At 35.8% G+C, this 26,969-nt stretch overlaps 2 pseudogenes; both read right to left on the reverse strand.

Annotated features, from left to right (window-relative positions):
* Positions 1 to 3,532: 3,532 nt before the first annotated feature.
* LOC147477215 (uncharacterized) lies at positions 3,533 to 3,707 on the reverse strand (annotated as a pseudogene).
* LOC147477216 (tubulin alpha-5 chain pseudogene) lies at positions 3,684 to 5,566 on the reverse strand (annotated as a pseudogene).
* Positions 5,567 to 26,969: the final 21,403 nt, after the last annotated feature.

A 26,969-nucleotide genomic window follows, 5' to 3' on the forward strand; every position in this document is an offset into this window, starting at 1 on the left:
AAATCCTCCAAGTCCACATTATGTTTCCAATTTCCACTATATCCAACAGGAACCTTTAATTGGTGCAAAGTTCTACAAAGCAAAACTCTCTCTGCACGTGAAAGAGAAAAATCACCTATTGGATAAGACCACTTGTCATTCTTCATTACCGGCCACAAGTGTTTCTTTATCTTCCTAGCTTTAAGGTCTAGACGGGCTTCGAGTCCATCCTTACTCTTACCTGTACCCATGATTGTTGCAAACAGATTCTCCGCAACATTTTTTTCCACGTGCATCACATCTAGATTGTGGCAAATAGGCAGATGTTGTAGGAATTAAATATATAAATGAATATATGGATATGTATACATAAAGTTACATGGTATACTACTACACAAATATTAAAAATACCTCCCAATACGGCAATGTAAAGAAGATAGAATCCTTTGAAAATGCTGAATTTTCTAGTTCTTTAGTTCTTTTTCTCTTCTTCTTCCTTCCTTCCGGTGTATCCGGCACCTTGCCAAACTTGTTCTGAATTTGGCTCATTTTAATTTTACTTGAGAACCCTTTAAACGAATAGGACGCTTACCGTGTTATTCTTTTCCATTAAATTGTGCCTTCTGGACTCTAAAGCAATGATTCGGGTCTGCTAGGAACTTTCGATGACCCATATAAGCAAACTTTTTTCCATGCTTCAGCCAAGTAGAATCTGTATCTTCACTACAAATAGGACATGCATACCTTCCCGCCGTTTTACGTCCAGAAAGATGGTGAAATGCAGGAAAATCATGTATCGCCCACAAGCAAATTGCCTTCATAGTGAATGTCTCTTTAGCATGGGAGTCATATGATTCAACTCTAGCACCCCATAACTGTTTTAGCTTTTCGATTAAAGGCTGCAAGAAGACATCGATGTTATCCCCTGGGCTACTTGGACCAGGAATTAGAAGTGTCAACATGATAAACTCTTTCCGCATGCACAATGATGGAGGCAGATTGTATGGAGTAATCATAACAGGCCAGCAACTATAAATGCTATTTTTGTTCCCAAATGGATTAAATCCATCTGTTGCAATCCCTAATCTAACATTACGTGGCTCCGCAGCAAACTTAGGCCATTTAAGATTAATTGAGTTCCACATAGAAGAATCAACATGATGACGCATATGGCGTTGGTCAGAAACTTCATTTGCATGCCATTTCATATTCTCTGCAATCCATGGTATGCTATACATCTTTTGCAATCTCTCAGCCAAAGGAAAATACCTTAGCTTCTTCCATGGTTTAATCTTAGCCTTTGGTTTTAACGGGTTCACTGGTTGCCATCTGTTTTCACCACAAGTGGGACAACTAATCAAATCCTTATATTCATCACCCCAGTATATAATACAATCATTTGGGCATGCATCAATAATTTCGCACTTCATGCGAAGAGGTTTGATCAAGTTCTTAGCAGCATATGTCTTCTCAAGTAGTGTATTCTCTTATGGTAAAGTCTTTTTAAGGAATTGCAACAACTCTGTGAAGCTACTATTAGACCACTTGTGTCTAGCCTTCATGCTCAACAACTCAATCGTCGTCGATAATTTCGAATCTTCACCCCGACATGATGGATATATTGGTTTTAAAAGCATCCTCCATCAACTTGTCGTATTGAACATCCTGCGGTATGGCATTGGGTGAATCTCCATCATCATCTCCATCATCAACTTCGTTAAGACATGCATCTAAGTCAACAGGATGACTTCGTCCAAATGTGTCATTGACCATCTCTTCCATCCTTGGCAATATATTTTCAGGACCCCTAATAGAAGAATTAGTGGGAGCTTCAACATAGTTACTACTTTTGGAAGATGACTCTCCATGATGTATCCATGATGTATATGTCTTGTCTATACCATCACAGATAAGATGCTCAGCAATATCTTTTGCTGTTGACTTCCCCCCTAAATTACGACAATTAGCACAAGGACAACAATACCAGTCAAGTTCCTTTCCTAATTTCTCTTGTGTGAACTGGATGAATGATTTAACACCTCGAAGGTATTCAGTAGACGAAGTCGGTGCTTTCATCTAGTTCTAGCTTGGAAGCATTGAAGACATTTTCTAGATAAATACATCAACATATAAAATAGTATTCAACTTGAAACCTAGTAAAGGTATATATCATAGAAAGTAGTACTCAAATTCTTTTCTGCCTCCTAACACACTTAGCACCCCAACAACCCACCTACCAAGTCTAAATGGTTTGCTAAAGATGGGAACAATTACAGTAACAATGCAAATAATATATATATATATATATGTAGGACACTTGGTGATTTCATGTTAATAGCAACTTCCTTATTCTCTATGGCCAAGACCAATTAATGCCAAAGAAGTAATATCATTTACAAACAAGAAACCAGGTTACTTGAAACTATAAAGTTTGAAATAAACTAATCCAACTCAAACTAAAATCTGTACATATATATTCTAAATCAGGCTAGTTGAGTCGTGCAAAAACCGGTTCTTAGATAGAGAATTCTTGTTTCTATTTTGAGCAAAGCACAAAGAAACTGAAATGCACATGGCTAGTCACAAGGCCCAACATTAGTATCGTTACACTATGCATATAACGCTTATGGTGTCGACACACCAATTTTCCAAATTCCAAATATATGTGAGTTTTATTATAGTAATAAGACAGTCCCAATGCAACCACTAATACCATGGAGCCTTATCGAAAAAATTATAAAAATTCATGATATAAAGAGGGAATCAAAAAACTCTTATATAACATAAACACTCGTGAAGGGAGAAACCATCACCATGCCACCGCGATAAGAAAAACAACAGGACCAAGTAATAAACACAAAAATCATTGTTATACATGATGAAATATCAAAATCCAGCTTGACAATGAACCATTAATTATCATCCCATAAAGCTAGCTCATCTCAATGGAGACAATATAAACAAATGAATAAAGCAACAACCTAGACCAAATAATATATTCCAAGTTACATCTACTTCTATCATCACTTAATAACATTTTCTTCAAGTACCACATAAAAAAATAGCAACCTTTACCAAATCATCATCATCTATTATAAGTAAAGTATAAATAAAGTTAAACCATTTATACCTTGCCTTGGAGAAGCAATGAGAAAGATTCACCCTTTCCTTGAAGAAAAATTCCAGCGGGAGAAGAACCTACCAAATTAAAACATCTCCCAAACTTGTTAAACTGAAAAATAAGTTCTATAACAGTATTTGGACCACCAATTTGGATAGTTTGGGATTGGTCTTGCTATTGATTTGCTTGGATTGCATTTGACTAGTTTGTAAGATCATGGTTATATACCTATCCTTTTTAACCGCATTAGGCAAGTCTGCCCGACTGCTTGTATAGTGGATTTTTTTTTTTTTTTTTTTACTGAAATTTAAGGCATTTAGAATATTGGATTACACACAAAACAACATTCACAAAATCAATCAAAAGATTCAAAGATGATGATACTAAGTGATAGGTAAAAGCCAAAAGCGTAAACTATAATGGCCCGAACATCTTGGAAGTATACTCAATAATCTTCACCCTCCTCTTCGTCTTCAACACCCTCTGCCCCCACTTCCTCGTAGTCTTTCTCAAGAGCTGCCAGATCCTCATGAGCTTCAGAGAACTCTCCTTCTTCCATACCTTCACCAACATACCAGTGAACAAATGCTTGCTTCGACTACATGAGATCAAACTTATGGTCAATGCGTAAGAAGACCTCTGCTACAGCAGTGTTGTTATTGATCATGCACACAGCACGCTGCACCTTCGCCAAATCACCCCCGGGTACTACAGTTAGAGGCTGATAGTTGATGCTGCACTTAAATCCAGTTGGGCACCGGTCAACAAACTGAACCCGTCCGCTTGGTTTTAATGGTTGCAACTTGGCATTGATTGGCGCCCTTAGGAACAACATCTCCACGATACATCAAGCAACAAGCCATATACTTCCCGTGCCTTGGGTCACACTTAGCCATCATACTTGAGGGCTCAAACACTACATTTGTGATCTCTCGAACTCCATTAACTGCTCGTGGTAAGCCTTCTCGGCCGAGAGATAAGCGGGGCATAGGAAGAAAGCATGAAATGGATGCGGGGATATGGAACAAGGTTGGTTTGGAACTCTATAACGTCCACATTTATGGCTCCATCAAACCTCAAGGATGTAGTCAAAGACGATATGACCTGAGATATCAAGCGATTCAAGTTGGTGTAAGTTGGCCTCTCAATATCTAGGGATTTCCTGCATATATCATAAATTGCTTCGTTGTCCAGGAGCATTGCCACATCTGTGTGTTCAAGTAGAGAATGGGTGGAGAGCACACTATTGTAAGGTTCAACAACCACAGTAGAGACCTGAGGAGAAGGATATATACTAAAGCCAAGCTTTGATTTCTTTCCATAATCTATAGACAAACGTTCCAACAACAACGAACCCAATCCAGACCCAATCCCTCCACCAACAACATTGAAAACCAAAAATCCTTGCAAGCCAGTGCAATTATCCGCTAACTTTCTCACACGGTCAAGACAGAGATCTACTATTTCCTTCCCCACGGTATAATGTCCTCTGGCGAAGTTATTAGCAGCATCCTCCTTGCTAGTGATAAGTTGCTCGGGATGAAAAAGTTGATGATAAGTCCCAGTTCTAACTTCATCAATAACTGTGGGCTCCAGATCAACAAATATGGCCCTGGGAACATGTTTGCCACCACCAGTCTCATTGAAGAACGTATCAAAAGCATCACGTCCAACATCTATTGTATTATCACTAGGCATGATACCATCGGGTTGGGTTCGATGTTCGAGACAATAGAGTTCCCAACATGAGTTACCAACTTTAGTTATCTTTATCTTGTTTTAACATACATACTAATTATTAATTAATTAATGAAATAATGAGGATATAATACAGCGTAATCAGGCCATTGAACAACATACGAATACTTTGCACAAAATGGAAACTCAAAAAGTGAAGAACAAACTAGTAAAACCCATAAGAAAATCACCTCGATTTAACTGAGAGTATTAAATTTTGTATACCCCTTCAACCCTAAACCTTAAATTCCTGGATTAAGCGACCCAATCTACAAAATGAATTTTCAGTATCAATTTCAGTGAACAGAAATAAATAAGTGACGTACCTTTGTAGAAACAAATAAGAGAGATAAAGTACGTACCTTTGCAGAAACAAATAAGTGAGAATCAAAATAGTGTGATGAGATAATAGTATTTGGGTAAGCTATGAAATTTGAGGGGGAAACACAAAATTCGTCAATATTTTTGGTGGGAAATGGTTTCTCAATTTTTTTGGTGGGAAATGGTTTCTAGGGCTCAAAGTAGAAGTCTCGGCAATGGGTTAAAAGGAGGAAGTAGACAGACAAAGACCGACGATTATGAACCGACCGGGTAAAGTAGCAGTTTGCCTAATCACGAGAAATTAGCCGTGGTTTATATTTAGACAGTTAGAAGCCGTCCAATTGTGGGGCGTCATGCATGTCATAAATTCTCTCTTTTGACGTAGTGTATACTTTTGAACTTTGTCATTTTTTTGTGGTATCCTAGTTTTACCTATTTGTTATAATATTTTTTTGTCATATAGTAGGATATTTAATAATGGCACCAGGTCAATCTCAACCTATTTCTTCCCAGCCTTCGAGTTCAGTCCCATTTCCATCTCATAATTCAACTCCAGACTCTCATACATCTCAGCATTCGGGAAACTCACCAACGATTACCAAATTACCTATAGAGTTCGATGAGGATGGCGTCGCTATGGGTCCTAACCATACAAAATGGAATACCCAGGTTGGTAGTTATGTTCGATCTCGTATTCCAATTCATTACAAGGATTGGAGGAAAATAGATGGAAGCTTCAAGGATAATGTCTGGAATAAATTAATGGTAAGGTTTACATGTACTTTAATTTCAATGATAACATCCATTATTCTTAATTATTTGTATGTTTTTCAAATCCTATATCTACATATTGTCCAGCCCTATGTATGGAAATTTACTTAATATGAAATGAACAAAAGTCACTTTGTTAATGTAGGAAGAATTTGAGCCTAATGTTCCCCAAGCAACGACACACCAAGAAGTTGAAAAGGACTTTCCCCAAAAGTTCAGATCAACAAAGTATGCCCTTAGGAAAGAGATTTTGCGTAAGTGCGGGAGCGTGGAAGAAGCTATTGCAGCATGCTCAGATGGGAAGGACCCAAATCATTGGGTTGCGTTTGTTAGAAATGAGAGTACTACTGAAGTGAGAGCTAGAAACACAAAGAATGTAGAGAATGCCAAAAAGAACATATATCGACATACTAATGGGTGGGACACATATGCCCATAAACTGGATAAAATGGTAAGTGTCTATTCTTGCACTAACGATTTCTTATCACGTTATGCTAACAACTATTAAGGATTTTTTTGTAGGATAAAGAAGATCCTAGCAGAAAACATGGATGGGTAGATAGTTGGAAAAAAAGACATGAGCGTCGTGATGGAACTATATTAGCGAGCGCTCGGACCCATTATGTAAGTTCTAATAACATTGAAGCTTAAACTTAATTGTATATAGACTATGTTGCATACTTGCATACCATTCTCATAATTTATGTATTACTCATATCGGTGGTTAATATTATAGGAACAAGTGGAGGCTTCTCATAAAATAAGAAAAGAAGCAAGCGCGGGTGGTGAGGGCAGTGTAATGGAAGTAGACTTCGATAATGATGAGTTGTCTGAAGTCTTTGGGCCTGACAAAGGGAGTAGAACTCATGGAATCAGCTCCAACAAGTCTAAGAAGTAATTGCAATGTACAGGTATTGCCAAGGCATTATTGCAGCAAGCAAGCTCTTCATCCAATTTTGAGTTGAAGGGGGAAATGAATGAGATGAAGTCTTCCTTAGCTAATGTCATGGGTGTGTTAAAGGTGAGTTTGCAGTTTGCACTTGTGCTTTCTTGCATACAATATCATTATGTATAACCAATTGTTATTTTAAATTGTGTCAGGATGTACTTAAGGCTGTCAAAAACAATGGAACATCGACTGCTCAACCACCGTGCGGCACAACAACACTAGAAACTGAAGTCGGTTCTAGTTTTGTTCGTCACTCAACTTAACAAAACTTGATGAATATGTTTGCAAATTTGAATCCCCTTCTGGGATGCTTGGTTATTCACCAAATGTATCTTTATTAGATAAGGATGGTGTAGTGGTTGCTAAGGGGTATGCCATGATAGAGACAGCTGGAGATTGCAATGGCAGAAAAGTTCTCGCAGGTGAAAAAAAAGTCTACATAGAGGAAGTCTTGGTTGGTGATGCTCTTGTTTATGATGGGCCCCAAGATGGAGTTAGATTTTTGGATGGTTTTAGTGCAAGAGGTCCTTTAATTTGGCTCGAGTCAAGGATGTAGTTTTCTTAATAAGTTGTTTGGGATATGCAAACTTTCTGAACTTGGGATTTTTCAGTATTGTTTGGTTACTTTATGTTTTGAATGCCGTTTGTTTTTTGTTTAATATGGATGTCATAGTGACTTGATACACTTATGGTCTTTTTTTTTATATGGATGAGTATTGACTTTAATATGTTCGTTCTATATCTATTTATTAAATTTGATTGCAGTATATGTATGCTTGTTTGTTTAGTAGGTTGAAGAAAGTAGTAACCCATTTTTAACTCCGCCTGTGCAAATCAATATAATTGGTTTGCACTGCCGGTCCCAAGCCCGGATAAAGGAGGAGGGAGGATGGTGGAGCCTTGGACTATTTTTCCATTGAACGTTGGGATTCTCGAACTAAAGGTGGAGTCAATAGAGCTGATGGAGATGAAGAGGTTTTGCCTGTTAAGTTTTTGTTATTTTCCCTACCTTCTAGACTTTTTAGAAGCTTGTGTAGCATTTGAGCAGTAGCTAGCGTAATAGCCTTAATGTGGGGTCCTTGTAACATGCAGGTTGTGGTGGCCAAATATCGTACATATCGATATTCACCATTATTTCAATAAAGTTCTAATACAATATTGGCATGAGCTTCATGATAAATTTCAGGTACAAAGGAAAGAGACAAGGATGGACACATGTCAAAAAGCTATTGGATGGACACATGTGGAGCAACTATAAAAAGAGTGGAGACAAAATAAAGAAGGGACCAGATTCATTTCTCCCACTTTACTTTTTCTATTTCTCACATGTGAACAGAGAGAGAAAGAGTGAACAGTGTAAACACCATTAATGAATAAGAAAGAGCTTTGTTAATTTTATCTTTCTCTTCTTGCATCTTATATTGGCGTCATCTGTGACTCAAGGATCAGGAGAGAATTCTAGTGTTGTTTTCTTTTCTTCTCTTTGAAGATCGAATCTGAAAAAGAAGAGATGGATTTGTCAATTGAGTTTTTTCTTGCTTTCTTGAATCTGTTTTTCTTTGATGGCTTGTTGAAGAAGATTACTTAGTATGATGAGTTAATGGAGTTAGAAATTGTGATGATTGAATCTTGGTTAAGAAGCTTTTCAAATAATGGAGTGATGATTGAATCTTGGTTAAGAGGTTTTTCAAATACTGGAAGTGAATATTTAAGATAAAAGCTGATACTGATATTCAATATGGAGAATCCATGCTGAGGTCAAGATTGAGGATGCTTAATGACATCCACAGAATTATCAAGATAAATTTCTTGCTATCATTCTTTATTTCTGGTTATTTTAGATTATTAGGTCTGTTAAGCAACGATTTTTAAGAAGCTTTGAATACTTTTGAGGGGAAGCATTTTTGGGTTCACACCTAGCCTTGAGAATATCGAATGGTTTTAGCCTTGAGAATATTTCTCCAAACCTATGAGCTGTCACTGGGTATCTTCATGGTCCAGAAATTTTTATTCTTGATTTGGTATTCCCAGATCCATTTAGTCCATAGAGTATCTACTTTACTTGCGACTTTGAAAATCAAGCCGTAGTATGCAGCTTTGTTCTATACTCTAGGGTCAATGATTGACAAGCCACCTTCCTCTTTGCTCAGTCTAAGAGTCTCATAGCTTGCCTTGTGCATTTTCCTTTCCATAGTAGCTCCAGTCCATAGGAATCTATTACTGAGCTTCACAACTTTATCTAGGATACCAACTGGGAGGATGAAAGTTCTGGCCCAATAAATATGAAAAGAGGATAGAATAGATTGGATGAGCTGTAACCTTCCTGCATAGGTTAGTGATATATTCTTCCAATTAGTCATTCTATTGGTGATCATTTCAAGAAGAGGCAGGCAGTCCTTGCTACCAATTCTTGAAGAGGAGAGAGGCAGCCCCAAGTATTTTATTAGTGGGGTTACAAGACTAACATCCAGTATATGAGCAAGGGCTTGACTATCATCTTGTGACATGCTACCTGTGAGCATAGATGTCTTCATGGTGTTAACTTGCAGGCCTGTGAGAGAGGTGAAAGATTTTAATACTTCCTTGATTTTGTTACTTTAGTTATTTTGTTAGGGGAATAAGGAACTAAAATGCCTCCGAGTGAGGAACTAGCTTTAGCGTTCTGTGTTGGAATGTAGATGGAGAGCAGCAACAGGAGACCTAGCAGTTAATGAAAGATAAGGTTTTTGTGTGTGTGTTGTTTTTGTTTCATATGTGACAATTGTATGCGGATGTTGGAATATTCATGAGTTTTATTTTGAAAGATGGATTCTTACATGTGAGTAGTGTGAATGTATGGTGTATATATATTCGAAGAGTGGTATCTCTGGTTGGAACTAATAGAGGTGTATAACACCAATATAAGTGGAAGTGATGTATATGTTGTTTTCATTTTAATTGTGGTATATAATTTATAGTGTTCTTTTGATTTGAGGATTGGTTATTTGACTTAACTGGCATTAGTCGAGATGGTTAAGTAGCTGGTTCTACGAATCAATATATATTTCAGTTGTTGAGTTTACGACCGAGGTATGAGATTTTAATATATGTTATGGAAGTATATTATTTGATTTTCAGGTTATGACAGGATTTATGTTTATGAAATGTTGAAAATATAGAGAAGACTATCAAAATATTTATGTCTTTCGTCAAGGTGTCTGACAAGGTTATAGGGTTTTGCGGCGTTACATAAACTTTCATGTCTATACTTTGCTTCTATTGGTACTAGTCTACTACCATACTCTCTTTTCTGAATTTCATAGTTTGAGTATAAGGAGCTACTACTTAAGAATAAGATATAAGTATATAACTATACATATTTGTTTTCTACTGTCTGACTCCATTTTATTTATTTCTATTGGTGTATACGATGAAAGTGACTTTTCTGATGATACCATCCCAAAGTCATCCCCTGATGCTTGCAACTACTGAAGGTGGGAGTTCTGTACAAATGACGTGAGAGTTTGAGTTTAAGGACAAGTCCCACTGATTTGGAAAACAATGTGTATTTCATTCGTGGCAAGTCCTATTTATGAAAGACATTTTGGTGATGTTATTTTAATAAAAGATTATGTGATTGGATGTACTTGTGAGATTTCTTGTTTATGTTATAGACGATTATAGAATACCCAATAAGTAGGGCATATTTATGGCAGGTTCACTAGTCTCCCAAAAAGGGTGGTTTTGGGGGACTTTTTTTTTTAAATATATGGAATAGTTTGGTAATGGTGGAAAACCGTAACTAAGCTTTGCAATGAGTAACATTTACGAAGTAGCAAAACCGTTACCAAAAGAAAATTAACCGTTACAAATTTTATAAATCAGTAACAAAAAAAATTGTTACTAACTTTATAAAACCGTTACAAAAGAGTAACACAATTGAGCAAAGAAAGCCGTTAGCAAATGTTTTCAGTTACGATAAAAAATTGTTACTAACTTTATAAATTAGTAACACAAAAAAGCGTTACTAACTTTATAAAACCGTTACAAAAAAATAACACAATTGAGCAAAGAAAACCGTTAGCAAATATTTTCAGTTACGGCAAAAAACCATTACAATAAATAATTATGTAACAGTTTAGAACCGTTACGAATATTAATAACGAATTAGAAACGCCAAAACTGTGACGCAAAAAAACCATTACAAATATTTTTAGTAACGGTTTCTGACCGTTAAATATGTCATGTTTTGGTATAGTGGAGAGATTCCTCTTTCACCATCTATTACGTTGCAGTCTTGTGCCTGATCTTACTCTGAATTTGTTATCGGTTAGTAGATTAGCAAAAAATTTGAATTGTGTAGTAATTTTTCTTTCTGATCGTTGTCTTATAAAAGACTATAGTACGGGGATGATTCTTGTTAATGGGTTTGAGCGTGATGGATTGTACTATTTTGGGGATCCACCACCTACACCTCTCTCTGTCTTGCAAGCGTCTGTATTGCCTGAACAAGGTGCCCATGTTTTCTCTTTATAGAATGTGAGTTTGTGGTATGCGCGTGTAGGACACTTTAACTTTCAGTATCTGTGTTTGATGTTTCTAGATCTAAAGAAAGCTTGCAAATCTAAGAAGTTTCACTGTCATATATGTGCGTTATCTAAGCATACTCGTTCTACTTATATTTCTCGTATGCATTGCTCACCATGTGCACTTGAACTTATCCATTCTGATGTGTGGGGACCGTCTCCAGTAAACTCTTGGTTAGGGCATCGATATTATGTTACTTTTATCAATGATCATAGTAGATGTACTTGAGTCTATCTACTCAAGAATAAATCTGAGGTGCTTACCTCTTTCACCCAATTCCTTCAGATGATTAAGACTTGGTACAATGTTATGGTTAGAGGCATTCGTTCTGACAATGCTAAAGAATATTTATCAGATGCTTTTGTGTCTTAACTGAATCAGCAGGGCATTGTTCAACAACTTTCTAATATTTACACACCTGAGCAGAATAGAGTTGTTGAAAGAAAAAATCGAAGTCTCATGGCTGTTGTTCGTTATCTTTTGTCTGGCATGAATGTCCCTAAATCTTATTGACATATTATGGTTGTTCTCACTACTACGTATCTTCTCAACCGGACTCCAAGTCATTGATAGGGTTATATACTAAAAACATTACTTTTGTAATAACTCTAATTCTTTATATTTTGAATGAGAATCATATGGGCAAATGTTATGCATATTATATATGTTATTAGTTATATGTATGCGTCTAATACTTTATGTTGTAGATGATATAGTGTGTGGTGACACACAGAAGATCATATCATCAGTACCTTATAAAATATAAGTAAATGTTCACAACCTAGATGGATTTGGACAAACCATTGGTGCGGTTGTAGTATAATCTAGTATTAGTCTATCTTGGCTACAAGATTACACTAGTGCACTTTGTGTGTATTGAACAGGACCAAGTGAGGTTGTTTCTCTTTATACTGAATATATAAGAGAACAAACACCTCTGTTATTATGGATTCTTGTCCTCTTAATCCGGATATAATAACTGGTACTTACGTGCATTGTACATTGCTTTAAATCATCAATGAATGAGATTCATTTGTGAATCAACAAACTCGATGGATTGGGTAATGACATTGTATGTAAGGTGTGCTGTTGATTATAAAAGGAATCCGTGACCCGCAGGAAGTCGGGTTGATGATGTCCCCTTGAGGAGCTCATAAGGATTATCATGTAAATCCTGCAGGTGAATTTAATCCGACATGACAATGAGGTTGAGTGGTACTACTCAAGGATATAAGAAGTTGATTAATGTAGTTGTCAGTAACTTGACTTAATCAACGGGCATTCGATATCTTAAACACGGAGAGATCAATGAGCATATAATATGAAGCCCATAAACGTAACACGTAATTTGGGATTAGGGCGGTAGTGCAACAATGGCCTTTAGTGGAATAAGCCATTTGTTGACGGACTTGGGCCGTGTGTTCTGGGCGAACATGGGAAGCCCAAGCCCGTTAGGAGACCTAACCCTGATTTCTCCTCATGGTCCCTGTTGTAGCCTATAAATAGAAACCTCTTTCTTTGGCCGTTTTTTACACTAAGGAAAAACTCAGGTTTTGCTCAAGAAAGACTAGTTCCAAATTCGGTTATGATCTTGTGAGTGAGAGATGCCAAGAGAGAAAGAAGGGGCTGGTAGATTGTTGCCCACACAATGTCCATTCTAAGGATAGGAATACAACAGAAGATCAAGAGGTTGCTGATTCGTAGAGCTTGGATTCTCAGAGAAATCGCAGCTGATCTAAGGTATGCTTCTAACCAAATCGTGAGAACCTTTATTCCGTTGTGCATGGTTTTCACGGTTTTTATACTGCGACCATAACGGTTCCTACAGTCGTATCTTACATGGTAAATCCACTCTCCATGTTCTTCATCCTGATATAGTTTTATTCTCTATTGTTCCCAGAGTATTTGGATGTGTGTGTTATGTGCAAAATTGGAGCCCAACTCGTACAAAGTTAGATGATAAAGCTATTAAATGTATATTTCTGGGGTACACTCATTTTTCAAAGGGATATCGGTGTTATGATCCTCTAGCACATAAGTTATATCATACTATAGATGTTACATTTCTAGAGGTTACACCTTTCTTTGGAAGTAATCCCTATTTTCAAAGACCGCTTGTACCTACTGCAATGGACAACTCTGTCCCCGTTCGGCCTTTACCTGTGTTTGATCATGACTCTCATCCATTTGAGGAGCATTTACAGGTTTACCTTCAGCTCCACCACCGCCGCTTATTCCGACTCTCCTCGATTCGGGACTATCACCTTTATGCGTGCCGATATTGTTGTTGAGCTGACTTCTACATATGATTCACCTATTGCATCACCGGTACCACCACCGCCACCACACCACCACTACCTCGTAAAGTCTTCACGGGATAGACATCCAACTGATCGTCTCATTACTACATGTTGCATGACCATCCTATTAGCAAGTTTGTGTCTTATCGAGACTTTCTTATTCTTATCGAGCTTTCTTAGCTACAACATCCTCTATCTCCATTCCTAGATATGTTTATGAAGCTTTGTGTGCTCCCATTTGAGTTGTTGCAATGCAATGTGAAATGGAAGCATTGGAACGAAATCACACATGGGATATGGTTTCCTACTACTTGGTGGGAAAACAATTCAATGTAAATGGGTGTTTTCTATTAAGTATTTTGCAGATGATATGCGTGGATCGTTACAAGGCGGTTGGTTGCAAAGGGTTTACTCAGATTCATGGTAAGGATTTCGTGATACATTTGCTCGGTGGCTAAAATTTCCTCAGATGGCTCTTGATCTCTTTGACATCATCTCATTCTTGGCACCAGATCAGTTGAACATCAAAAATGCTTTTCTCCATGGTAATATTATGAGACTATTTATATGGATCCTCCCGCCCGGTTTTGCAAGGGAAAGTATTTGGGAAAGTGTGTTAAATTGTCAATTTCTCCATAAGTTCGAACTTATGTGAATGATCAATTCTATTAATATATTAGATGCTCATATATGTCAATACTCCCCTGTTGAGACATGCTAGAAAATATAAAAGTAAAAGGACTTGACATCTTCACTTGGTAGGAGTTGAACCGAGACCTCTCGTAAAACCAATGACTTAACCCCATGTTAAATTGCCAATTTCTCCATAAGCTCGAACTTATGTAAATGATTAATTTTATTAATATATTAGAGGCTCATATATGTGAACATGACAAAAAAAAAAACTCCCCAAGGTATCTACACACGAGGGGATAGAAGATGAGGAAACAAGACCTAAACCCAAATATCTTGAAGACAAGAATCAACAACCATATAGGAACCCAACTTTAATGTGACACACACAAAACCCAAAAAATTACCACAAAAAAGTGATTTGGGAGGCTACTACCGGATATCCCAATCATTTCAAAAGAACTAAAACATGAAAAAATACAACTAAAAGAAGATCATGCTTATTACAAGGTCAAATTTACAAACAAAACAACCCTCAAGGTGAACTAAAGGACCAAAGTAGAACCATTCATACATCCCCGAATTTTGTAGTCCGTTATTGCATGGTAGGTGCCGGTAGAGACTAGATTCAAAGAAGTTTGCCAAAGACCTCTCCCCCTTTATTCTTCTTCATCCTCACAACTAAGTTTGAGAGATGGAGAGTAGATCTAGGAGGAGAGAGAGAGAAAGCAGTTTTAGGGGCCATTTTTTTTTTTGCATTTTATAAGATCTTGAGGTCTTATAACCTCTTATAAGATGTGGCTCAGTGATTTTGGACATTTTTTTGGTTTGTTTTTTGCCTCTTATAAGAGGCATTATACTAGAAATGTCTTATAAGAGGCTCCAATTCTATAAGTATCAAAATTGGATCTATTTCAATTTTATATGTCTTATAACTTGAAAAATGACTCAAACACCCACGTCCATATACCCCTAGCCTCATTTCTCTCTTCTTCCCTTTTCATTATCTTCTTCTCTAAATAACTTTATTGCCCTAGCTACCACCGGCTACCACCACTACCACCACCACCAAACTATTAAAACCACCACCACCACTACCACCACCATTATCACCACCACCACTACCACCACCATCACCTCCACCACCACTACCACCATACTATTAAGACTATCACCACCACCACCACTTCTACTACCACCACCACCACCATCACTACCACCGTGCTATTAAGACCAATATCATCACCTCTACTACCACCACCACCACCACCACTACCACCGTACTATTAAGACTATCACCACTACTATCGTGATATTAAGACATCCACCACTTCTACTACCACCACCACCACCGTGCTATTAAGACCAATATCATCACCTCCACTACCACCACCACCGTCTTTATTAAGACCACTACCACCACCGCCAATTAAAGTAGTTTTCTAAAATTGATATTCTAATTATCAAAATTGATTTGAAATCGAAAAATCAAACTATACGGCTTTTATTTCAAATTAATCTATTCAAGTCAAATGTGATATAAAGTACGGTTATATTTGTCAAATAACCATATATAAGATGTCATGTATTTGTTTTTTCTATTTTTACAAGTGCTTATAAGAGGAACTTAAAATGAAAAACAAACCACTTTATAAGACCATCTTATAAGACCCTCTTATAACACATGGTCTTATAAGACCCTCTTATAACTTAACCCAAAAAAACAAATAGCCCCCTTCTTCGTTGAGCCTTTTTTTTTTCTCAGAGCTAGTTGTGTGGTATGGGCGTTAATTAAAGACCTCTCACCTTAGGGTTTGCATCAAGTTTCAATTTTCCTTCACTAAATAACCGATTTTATTTGATTTTAAACTAAGACAACATTTATCTGAAAGCGCCTTGCTTTAGAAGGCTGAATATATAACATCTTTATCAAGTTTTATAAAATAAAATGGATCAAGTCCCTCCGTGGCTAGGATGCTTAAACAATTTGTGTTTATTATCGTTAATTACTTTATACATCTTTTCTAATTGAATTTTGATTTTGATTATGATTTTTTTTTCTAAGGTAATTGTATTGATTAGATAATAAAAGTGGTGTTACATTACACAAGTGCTTCGATCTATAGCTGATATATGCTGCTTTACATACTGCTATCAGTTTAGAAATATGAAATAGGTCAAGTCTTGACTCTCAATCCTTTTGTTAAAACTTGCATTTCTTTTCTAATCCACCATTGTGTTGTTCCTCTTGGAAGTGTCACACCCTTTTAAGCACATGCATCTGCACCGAAGTTACATTCCCTCCAAGTTGAGGAGATGTGCGTGTAACCATTCCACCTTAATTCTATACTTATTCCACATTACTTTACATTTCCAGTGCCAATTGAATATTGATGAATTTACTTGCTGTCTTTAAATATTTAAGAAAACAAGGAATGAAAATAACAGTGTAAAGGGAGAATATGCTTAGTGTGGTTGGATTTTGAACCATTGACACATCGATATTAGTTGGTAAATTGACTTTTACTCATAGTTCGAGATTTCAGAATTTCAAAATCTAGAAAACCAAAATTGACAATATTTCACCCATGTCATATTTTGATTTAGATCAGATGTTGTTTTTACGTTTTTTTTTTTTGAAAACCGAAATATCAAAGAAATTCGACATTCTCTTCGAATCGTGAACATGTACTGCTTTTACTTGACTTCCATTTAGATAATGATCACTTTGCTGATTCACTGATCTAAGCAAATATAAAGCAGAAACATTGTGCTTATGGAAGGCACTACACCATAACAGGATATTTGTAACACGCACCTTTTTTGCTTTGTAACAGTTTTTAGTCGTTGGTAATTTGCCAACGCTTTCTAAACGTTGGTAATGTTGTAAAGTGTTGGTTAAATTCGGATGAATTTTAAGAATTAATTTCTAACGCTTGAAAACCATGTGATAAGTGTTAGAAATCCCAAAAAACCAAAACAACTTCGAAATTTCGAAAATAGGGAAACAAAAAAGAAATCGCGAAATAGAAAACCTCTCTGTCTCTCTCATAGTTGCTACTACTCTCTTCCCCCATTAGGGTTTTCGAAAGGTGATCTTAAATTAATTAATTAATAATAATAGTAGAAGATCTAGTTTTAGACACGGCAATTAGAGATTAGGTATAATCCCACTCTCACTAGTCATGGTACTAATCGGAATCCTCCGTTACTTTGTCTCAAAACTCATCGTTCTTCTCAATTACCAACCAACCGATCCCAAAATCGTCAAAGAAGGGTATTTTTATTATTATTATTTAATTCTTTTCAATTTTTTGTTGTCACCTAAAGTTTTGATTTTTATTGTTGTTTAACGCATGCATTGTTGTTAGGGGGAGGAATTTAAGAGCTTAAGGTTTTATTAATTTGAATGATTTGAGTTGTTGGGCTTTTGAGTAATGATGTTATTTGATGTTGGGTTGTTAGGCATTTGCTTATAGTTCAAAAAAATAAAGCAAAGAGGTTAAAGTCTAGAGCTTACAGAGAAAGAGCAAAAGAGATTACATGTTCTTACTATTGATAGGATTTTGGGAGAACCTGCTCCTTATGTTGTTGTTGTTCAAGGACCACCTAAGGTAATTTTTAACTTATTTTTTTTTAGCTTGGAATTTTGAAATTTCAGTGTAGGCCATTCATTGTTTGGATGATAGATTTTGAGTTTGGGGTCTTTGAATGTAGCTCTTGTTGAGTTACATATTTGACTATCATTTGAAATTTTGTGGAAGTTGAGAAATGGGTTTAGTTATTGTGATTTTGAAAATTGGTTGCAGGTTGGGAAATCACTTTTGATAAAGTCTCTTGTAAAGCATTACACGAAACAAAACCTTCTTGAAGTTTGAGGTCTAATTACAATCATGTCAGGTTCGATACTTAACCATACTCTAAATGCCGTAATTGAGTGTCGTTTCGTTGTATTATTTAGAATTCAGTATTTTCTTTTTAGGTCTTTGCTTGGTTGTACTTTGCTTACACATACTCTAAATAACTTGACGAACTGTTGGAATTACTATTTCAGGGAAGCAGAAGCAGTTGCAGTTTGTGGAGTGTCCAAATGATATTAATGGCATGATTGATGCAGCAAAGTTCGCTGATATCGTATTGCTACTTATCGATGGAAGTTACGGATTCGAAATGGTTAGTCACAGTTTCTGTATCATTTTGTGCCTTCAGATGTCATCATCTATCTAGGCAATATGCATCAATCCAATATTAAATCATGCCTTACCCATCAATCCAATATGCACTATCATTAGTCTACAATGTCAAACAGATAAAACAAGAAAAGACTGAACTTCGGACATAATCATGATCAAACTAGGCAAGCAGACATAAGGCTTATGATAAAACAAAGGACAACATGGATTATTCAGTGCAAGATATCAGTTGTCATAACAAGTCCTTTATTTAGTAGAGAACACATACTCGTAACTATAACATAATATATGTATATATTTTTTCATTAACTTTTATCTTCAAATGATTAAGCTAATATTGAACACCATAACTATTTTCATGTTTCCATCATTCAAAAAAATTATGAATATGGATGTATCTTTGAAAAGGAGAGACTATACAAAACAAACCTGAATTGTGGTTACATTTCCTTGCTGCATGAATTGTGATTTGAGGACCTGAAGCATGCTTTTGAACAAATTTTGCGAATAAGAAAAAGTCCAAATCAATGGAATAAAACTTAGAAAAATACCCAAAACCAAAACTAATTGGCTACCAAACTAATTATCCCAAAATCCAATAGTTAAAGACTTAAAATCACATATCGAACCAAACCCCATTAATACCCAAAACCAAAATCGAAGCTTTACCAGTGATGGAGGACTGACCCAAAATAAAAACTGAAATTAAAGCTTTAAACTTTCATAAAGAAAGAGGCGGAGAATGATAGAGAGCTTATCATAGCTTTGTGGTGGTGGTGGGTGAGGGCCGTGAACTTTAAGTGAAGAAGAAAAGAAAAGAAAATGGGGTGGTTGGAGACAAACAAAAGCGTTTTTAGGTGTTTTCTTAGTTTACCATTTTTTCGTGGAGAGAGAGAGTGAACTGTTTTTGGGTTTTCTAATTTTTTTTGGTTCTAGCCAAGAATGAAAAAACAATGTTGAGTTTCTAATCAGAGTGGCATTCATTGAGGTAATTAAACCATTTGCACTTTCTCTTTATAGCGAGTTGGTTTCACATTTGAAATACAACTTTTGAAGCTAGAACAATCCTCGTTTCTTGGTCATGAGTAGTGTTTGAATTAACGTTGTGAATCCTCGTTTCTTGGTCATGAGTTCGTGTTTTGTTGGGAATGAACTGAGATTGGTATTCTGTTGCTAGATGCGTTGAAAGTTTTAGTATATTGCAAGTATGAGCTTCAAGTACTGGGAAGATTGCCTTGGAGAAAAGGACATGGAAGCAATGTTGATAATGTTAATATTGTCGGTGATGATGATTATTCTTTTTGCAATAACTTTAGCTCTGACTTTATAAACTATGATTTTGAAGAGCAGTAACCATTTCAGGCTTGCGGAGGGAATGGATTCTTCGATTACTATCCTTCTGCTTAAGATGGACTGAGTTACTGAAGATGAGGGATTGATTTGTTTTGTGTAAGTATTTTGTTTACAATGTCAAAGAATATTCTAATTTTTTACTTCTGTATCTATGATGTAGTTTAATTAATTCTATGGAAAAAAGGTTTCCACCTTCAATTTATCTTTTTTCGTATCTTGTTCCTTTAAATTCTAAGTATGTTGCCCTAGCCACCACACTATCTTCTAACACCTCAAGCTGCTTTCTAACACTAGTCGATGTTATCGTCTTCATTGATGATGCCCTTTCTTTCCTCTCTTCTGTTTCCAGCATTCTCCTCAAACTTCATAAGGTATAATAAAAAATCATTCTTTACTTGTATATCTCAATGAATATAAGCTTGTGCCTAGCATACATAGATTTAACACTGCCCAAGTGTAAGCGGAGGGCACGTCAGTGAATCTATTGATGCCCTTGCAAAAGTCGACATAGTCAAACAAAGAATGGAAGCTGCTTATGAAACACTTCAGGTAATTTATAATGCTAGTTCCTGAGTTCTCTCCGATTTGTGGATTTTGTCTTATTGTGGAATTATAAACAGGATGCTGCAGGGTTGACTCAATTAAGTGCTAGTGTGGAGGATGTGTTTGCCAGTGGAGATCTTCCACATGCTGCAGAAACTTTGGCCAACATGAGACATTGCTTGTCTGCTGTAGGCGAGGTAAATTTTTTGGATTTATTATGTTTTGTGTAGAAAGGTATTAGGCTTCCTAAGGTCTACTAATATGGTTCTTGAGTTTCTATGTATATTAGGTTGCAGAGTTTGCGAATGTTAGAAAGTAGCTTGAGGTGTTAGAAGATAGACTAGAAGAAATGGTTCAACCTCGTCTATCCAAAGCTTTATCTCTCTTTACCCACACACACACTCGACTAGGAGAAACTATAGCGGAATTGTAGCACCTTCCACCATAATATCTTGGAGGGACTTTTCGCCTAATTTGGATCTTGGCTTTCAAAACGCATCCAAGCAAGCAATTGCTTGGTAGAAAGGTATGGATACTTTTAAAAAAAAAGTAATTAAATTGGTAAAGTTGCAACCCAATTAAATCCAATTAAATCCCAGTAAAGTTGCAACCTTTTGGTTCCGATTTGAAGTTTAAACTTTCAATTCCATTTTTGTCTTCATGGTTTTGAATGTGGAGGAGAATGGAAGCGATTGGATGGAATTCCATCGTCTATGGAAGAAATGCGTTTTTTTATTGGGTGTTTGGGCGGTTATAGATTGTATGTGAAAGTGTGTTCAATGGATTTTGTTGCAAATTATTTGTTGTAATTAGTATTCTAAGAGTCACATGCATTTTGTGCTTAATTTTTTTGTGCGTGTTATGTTGGGTGAGTGTTTTCTTGCTATTTGTTTTTTTCCAGATTTCCTTGCTTAGAATTCATGAAATTTAATAAATGCAAGTAGATATCTTAAATTGGATGGAACGTTTGCGGAAATGTTACCGGATAACATATTATTGGCTATGTTCACAACCTGAATATCTATCAAATTAGTGAGTATCTCTTGTGGGAAGTACCCAGAGAATGAGCTATACTGTAAAAAGATTGTGCAAAGATGACGACATTTTGACAAGGAGTATGGGATAGTACTATTGAGTGACTTTGAATGGAGAGAATGTTTACGTAAGTTTGTGAGTTTGGAGAGGTGAGGAGTGAGGGGGCCTGAAAGTTGAAGACGAGGTAAACAGAGTTCATGGACTTGAGTATTGTAACATGAAATGCCCTTGAGTCACATGGTGCAAAAGGTGTGGTTGAGTCCCAACCATCTAGTGAACCAATGGGTCGTGGAGGTTTTGTTCAGCTAATAATATAGGAGATTCTAAAAGGCCTCATTAACTTGATCCTTGGTCCATCATCTTTTAAGTTAGTCGGTATATCATGCATGTGTACCCCATTAACAATATAATGAAGGAAAACATGAACTTCTCCAAATTTAGATTTTCACTTCAATTGTGAGTGAAATGAGGTTCTATAGTTAGTACTGCACTTCTTATAGCAAGTAGTATTAATAAATCTCAACTTTTGATTTCATATGCGTTGATTTCTATGCTCCTTGGTGTGGTCACTGTCAAAAACTCTCTCCTGAGGTAATATTAATAAATTTCAATTCTTTATTGATTTTCTTAAATGCCCAAGTTGAAATTTTAAGTTGGGTCTAAGTTGGTTTGATTCAATTATGTTTTTTCAATATATTTCGTTTGTTTTTGATAGAAAAGTATACTTAAAAGATGATCTTTACACAATTTTGGATGTTGGGTATGTGTAACTATGCATTAGTTTATTGAAGATAGAAGTTTATGTTATTTGAAACTAGCTATGAGGTACTAAGGGGAATGATGAGGTTTTATTAGATTTGTGCAAGTGGGGTGTTGGGGCATGAGGTATTGATTGGTTCTTCATGTTGTCGATTCGTGTGAAGTATGTAATATATCTTTGAAAACATAATGTAGACATGTAGATCTCAAATTGTAGAATGTACCTGATTATAAGAATCCCAATGCAAGAGATGTGTGTTTTTGTGAAAAAATGAATTACCTGCTAGCATTCCTCCGGGGGAATATAGTACAATGAGATTTTAAGCTTCAACTAGTTTCGATTTTTTTTGTTGGAACCAATGAAGCTTTGATTTGTGTCTTGAGACTCCACCTCTTTCAAATAGTTCTTTAGTAAAGTATTCCCATTATGGGATATTTGTTAAACACCTAACAAATTGTTTTAAAACTGGTTTTCGACTATTATGTAATCTGAGTTTTCTTCCACAGAATTTGAAGACTTAAAGCTCGCGACAATTAAGCTTTGTCTTCATATAGCCCAACTGGTATGGAATATTTTGTAACTCAATAAATCGTTTATTTTCCTTGGTGTTAGTAATCAACTTCAATGCATTTAACCTTGCTTTACTAGGGACAAGCTTGTACAATGAATTTCCTATTTTAACTTAGAAGTTAGTTCAAATCATAGAAGACATGTTAAAGATTTGTTGAAAACTTTTTAATTTTTGAACTTCTATTTTGCCAGTCAATATGTGATCGAGGGCGGTAGAATAATTTGAACAATTGCAGCAACAGTTATGGATGTCATGCTTGTGTATAAGTTCTTTTTGTGTATGATACTCTTTTACATTGAACCGTGTTAGTCATTACCACCATCTTTTTTGTGGTTCAACATGGATGTCAAGGGGTTAGTCAAATGTGATCTCAGAACCATTATATTTCTGGTGTTGGGTTGGTTTTTGCAGCAACACATTTTCATTGTGATTTAGGTGATGGGTTGATTGTTGCAATATTAAGTTTTCTATCTTGTGATAACAGGTGTACTATTTGCCATTAAGACTTTTATGACATTTCCTTTATTATATATCTTCTCTATGGTTTAACACTTGAATAGGGTTTTAAGCTTTTAGAACTTCACGTGTGTTGTTTATTTGTATGTCTTGTATTATTTTGCTTGTACCGGTGTTGGGATTGCATGTGTAGGTGTTGTGTGAACATCTAGCAAAGAAGTGTACTTTGTAGGGATTTTGAGGAAAAATTGTGGATGCCTTTCATTTTTTGTAGGATTAGCTGGTCTCGCTACAAAATATGAGAAATTATTTTTTTTTATCAGCAACGGTTTATAACCATTACAAACGACTTTTAAATTAATTTTTTTTAATTAACTAACAACTTTGCAATGGTTAAGAACCGTTGGTAATCTTTTTAACAAATTACTAATGTTTAGTAAGTGTTGGAAATTTCTGTTTGCAACGCTTTATTAACCGTTACAAACATTTCCAACGCTTTACCCCGCCATATTTGCAACACTTAAAAGCGTTGAAAATTATTAGCAACGGTTTTTGCCATTTTGAATAGCCTATTATGGTGTAGTGAGGTTCAATAAATGTTACTCTTTTTACGGGTAAAGGTTCTATATTACTCTTTTTTTTTTAAACGCGTTCAATGTTACTCACCTAGTCTAAATTTGTGTCGCAGTTCTCCATCGTACAGTCCTTGACTACGATTTTTCCATGATTTAGAATTTGAGATATATTAACTGATAAAATTGTTAGAGGAAACAATACCAATTGATCCCCACTAATATAGTTTGCAATAGGACAATCTAACTCCAATGATAAATCAGATTTTGGGTTTAATCTCCTTGGTTGATTCATACCCGGCATAAAAACCCCCTCATTACGTACTAACCCATAAAACCCCCCTATTTTTCTAAAATATCCAAACTGACTAAAATACCCCCCACACATAAAACCCTAGATCTCAAATTTCTCTTCTCACTTTCTTCTCGCCGCATCCTCTCTTATTGTAAACCCTATATATCCTGCAAAACCAAACTAACATAGAAGATAAGATGACAAAACAACCGAAAAATAAGATGAAACACCCAACAAAAAAAAAGTTTTCATGTCACAAACAAAAAGGAAAGCAACTACATAAAAAAAAGCGAAATCGAAGGTAAAAAATCATATATATTTTTTAATTTGGTTTGTAAATAAAAGAAATCTAAGGTGAAATGCTTAATTTATTAAATAAATATGTATTTTCATATATAAAAGTACAATTATATATATGTGTGTATGAATTAGTAAATTACATATATAGCTTCATATGTAAATTCGTATTTAAGCATATTCTAAATGTGAATTCGTATTTTCACAAGTGAATTTGTAATTACATATTCGAAATTTGTATTTGGTCATCTTTTGAAAGTTGTATTTACATATTTGTATTTGTATTTACATATTTGTATTTGTATTTACATATTCGAAATTTGTATTGCAACAGGATGTAAAATCTACTGGTTCTAACAAGGTATTCCGTTCTTCTGCATTGCTAATGCTAAAACTTCTACAAGATTTGAAGGGAAGAATTAGGGATATTCATATCAACAAGATGAAAGAAACTCCTTTTGGTAATTTTTTTATGGTTTTGTCGATGGAAAGGTCGATAGTAGAATGTTAGAGAAACCAATCCATATCATTATAAAGTTTTTAACGAGTTGGTGCAATGAGAGGCATAAGTTTAAGATAGGAAATACGTTTGTGTCTTTAGGTCCATCTGATGTGGCTGTAACCTTTGGGCTTCCCATGATGCGGAAAGTTGTTGTTTTTCAGTCAGGAACGTGAATAGATGAAGCTATTTCTAGATCACCATTCCTGTTGAGACGTTTCTCCGGAGTTAACAAGATAACAACAACAACAAAAAAAAAAATCTTGAACAGATTGTAGATTCAATGAGACCTACGGATATTGAAGAGGTGGTGAGACTACTCGTCATTTTTCTGGTGATGACAGTATTTGTAAGTAGTGGTGCAAGTGGAATAGCTTGGTCCTTCCCAAAGCATGTTGAGACTTTGGAAGCTATGTGGAGTGTGTCATGGGCTGCCTTAGTTCACTCAGAATTGATTGAAAAAATTCAGAAGTAGGATAGTAGTAGTCCGTTCAAAATTTCAGGATGCATTATTAAGCTTTTGGTAAGATAACTTACATTGTCTACAAAATCATATTTTTTCATATGTAAGTTTAGTTTGTTTTCGACATATGCGTAGTCATATTTTCATAGCATATATCACCTCACATGATAAAAGAGAATATACATTTGCATATGCATATGTCATATGTTGGTAATATACTAACATTATATTGTTTGCATTTTAGTATTTTCATATGTAATTTTGTTTTCACATATGCATAGTCATATTTTCATAGTCTATATCACCTGTCAGGTGTATGAAAATATATATAAAAATAGAAATTTACATATGAAAATCTTTATTTGTATATGAAAATTGAAATTTACATACCCAATGCAGATGCCATATGTCATATGTTGGAAAAAGAATTCTATGAAAATGTTGCTAATACAAATTCACATGTTATGTGCAGTACTTTTTGTGTGAGCATGTGAAACTTTGTGAGCCAGTTCGCGAGACTTGCTTCCCATGGATTGCAAAGTGGTCGATGGAACGACTAGCAGATGAAGTACCAAAAAATTTCAAGCTAGAAAATATTCCCAATTGCCACATCAAAGTAAAATTGGAACTGACCGAGGAAGAGAAAGAGGCATTATACCTTGAACACCACCAAAGTGAAGTTGAAAGCTTGAGGAGGGAAAATGCTGAGTTGAAGAGGGAGAATGAAGAGTTGAGGAAACTTAATAAAGATTTAAGGGGTGAACTTGGTAGACTGACGAGAATAGTTTGTGAAGAGAGTCTAGAAGATATGTTTGAAAATCATGAACATAGCAAGTTCTATGGGGAGGAAAATAGGAGAAATGTAGATTCTGTTGAAGGAGGAGGAGATGTCGGTTTGGTTGAAGGGGGAGGAGATGTAGATATGGTTGGAGGAGGAGATGTAGATATGGTTGAAGGGGTAGAGAACAGAGATGTGGATTTGGTTGAAGAGGAGGGCAAAAGAGAGTCTGAGTTATCTGAGAAAGAGTTGGCTGAAAAAAAAGACATTGGAGAGACTGAGTTGTATGAGAAAGAGTTGGCTGAGAAAGAGACATGTGAAGAGGAGGAGAAAGGTGAGGCAGATGAAAAGGAAGAATCCGAGTTGGATGGAGAAGAGGAAAGCAGAGAGACAAAGTCAGATGAAGAGGAGGAGGAAAAAGGTGAGGGAAAACCTAACTCGATGTTTAAGAAAGTGAAGGAAAGGGAGCGGATGAAGAAATCATCAACAATATATGAGTTCGAAAATATTAAGAAGCAAACAAGGAATACTAAAGTTGCTGAATTGGATGATGAACTGGTGATTGATGCAGATGATTTCGAGACTCCACCACTGCGTGTAGGAAAACCTATGTCAAGATCCCATTCAACCAAGATGTGGAGCCTACTTGATAAAGAGAAGTTGTCGTTGGTGGAAAGTTTTTTCAGAAAAGCAAACCAAAAGTAAAATTTACTTTTCATAAATATTTGTAAGTTTTTCTTATCGTTTATGTAATTGCATAAATTATTTTGATCGTGT

This window comes from Coptis chinensis, chromosome 9 (genome assembly GCF_015680905.1).
Source record: "Coptis chinensis isolate HL-2020 chromosome 9, ASM1568090v1, whole genome shotgun sequence".
Taxonomy (NCBI): domain Eukaryota; kingdom Viridiplantae; phylum Streptophyta; class Magnoliopsida; order Ranunculales; family Ranunculaceae; genus Coptis; species Coptis chinensis.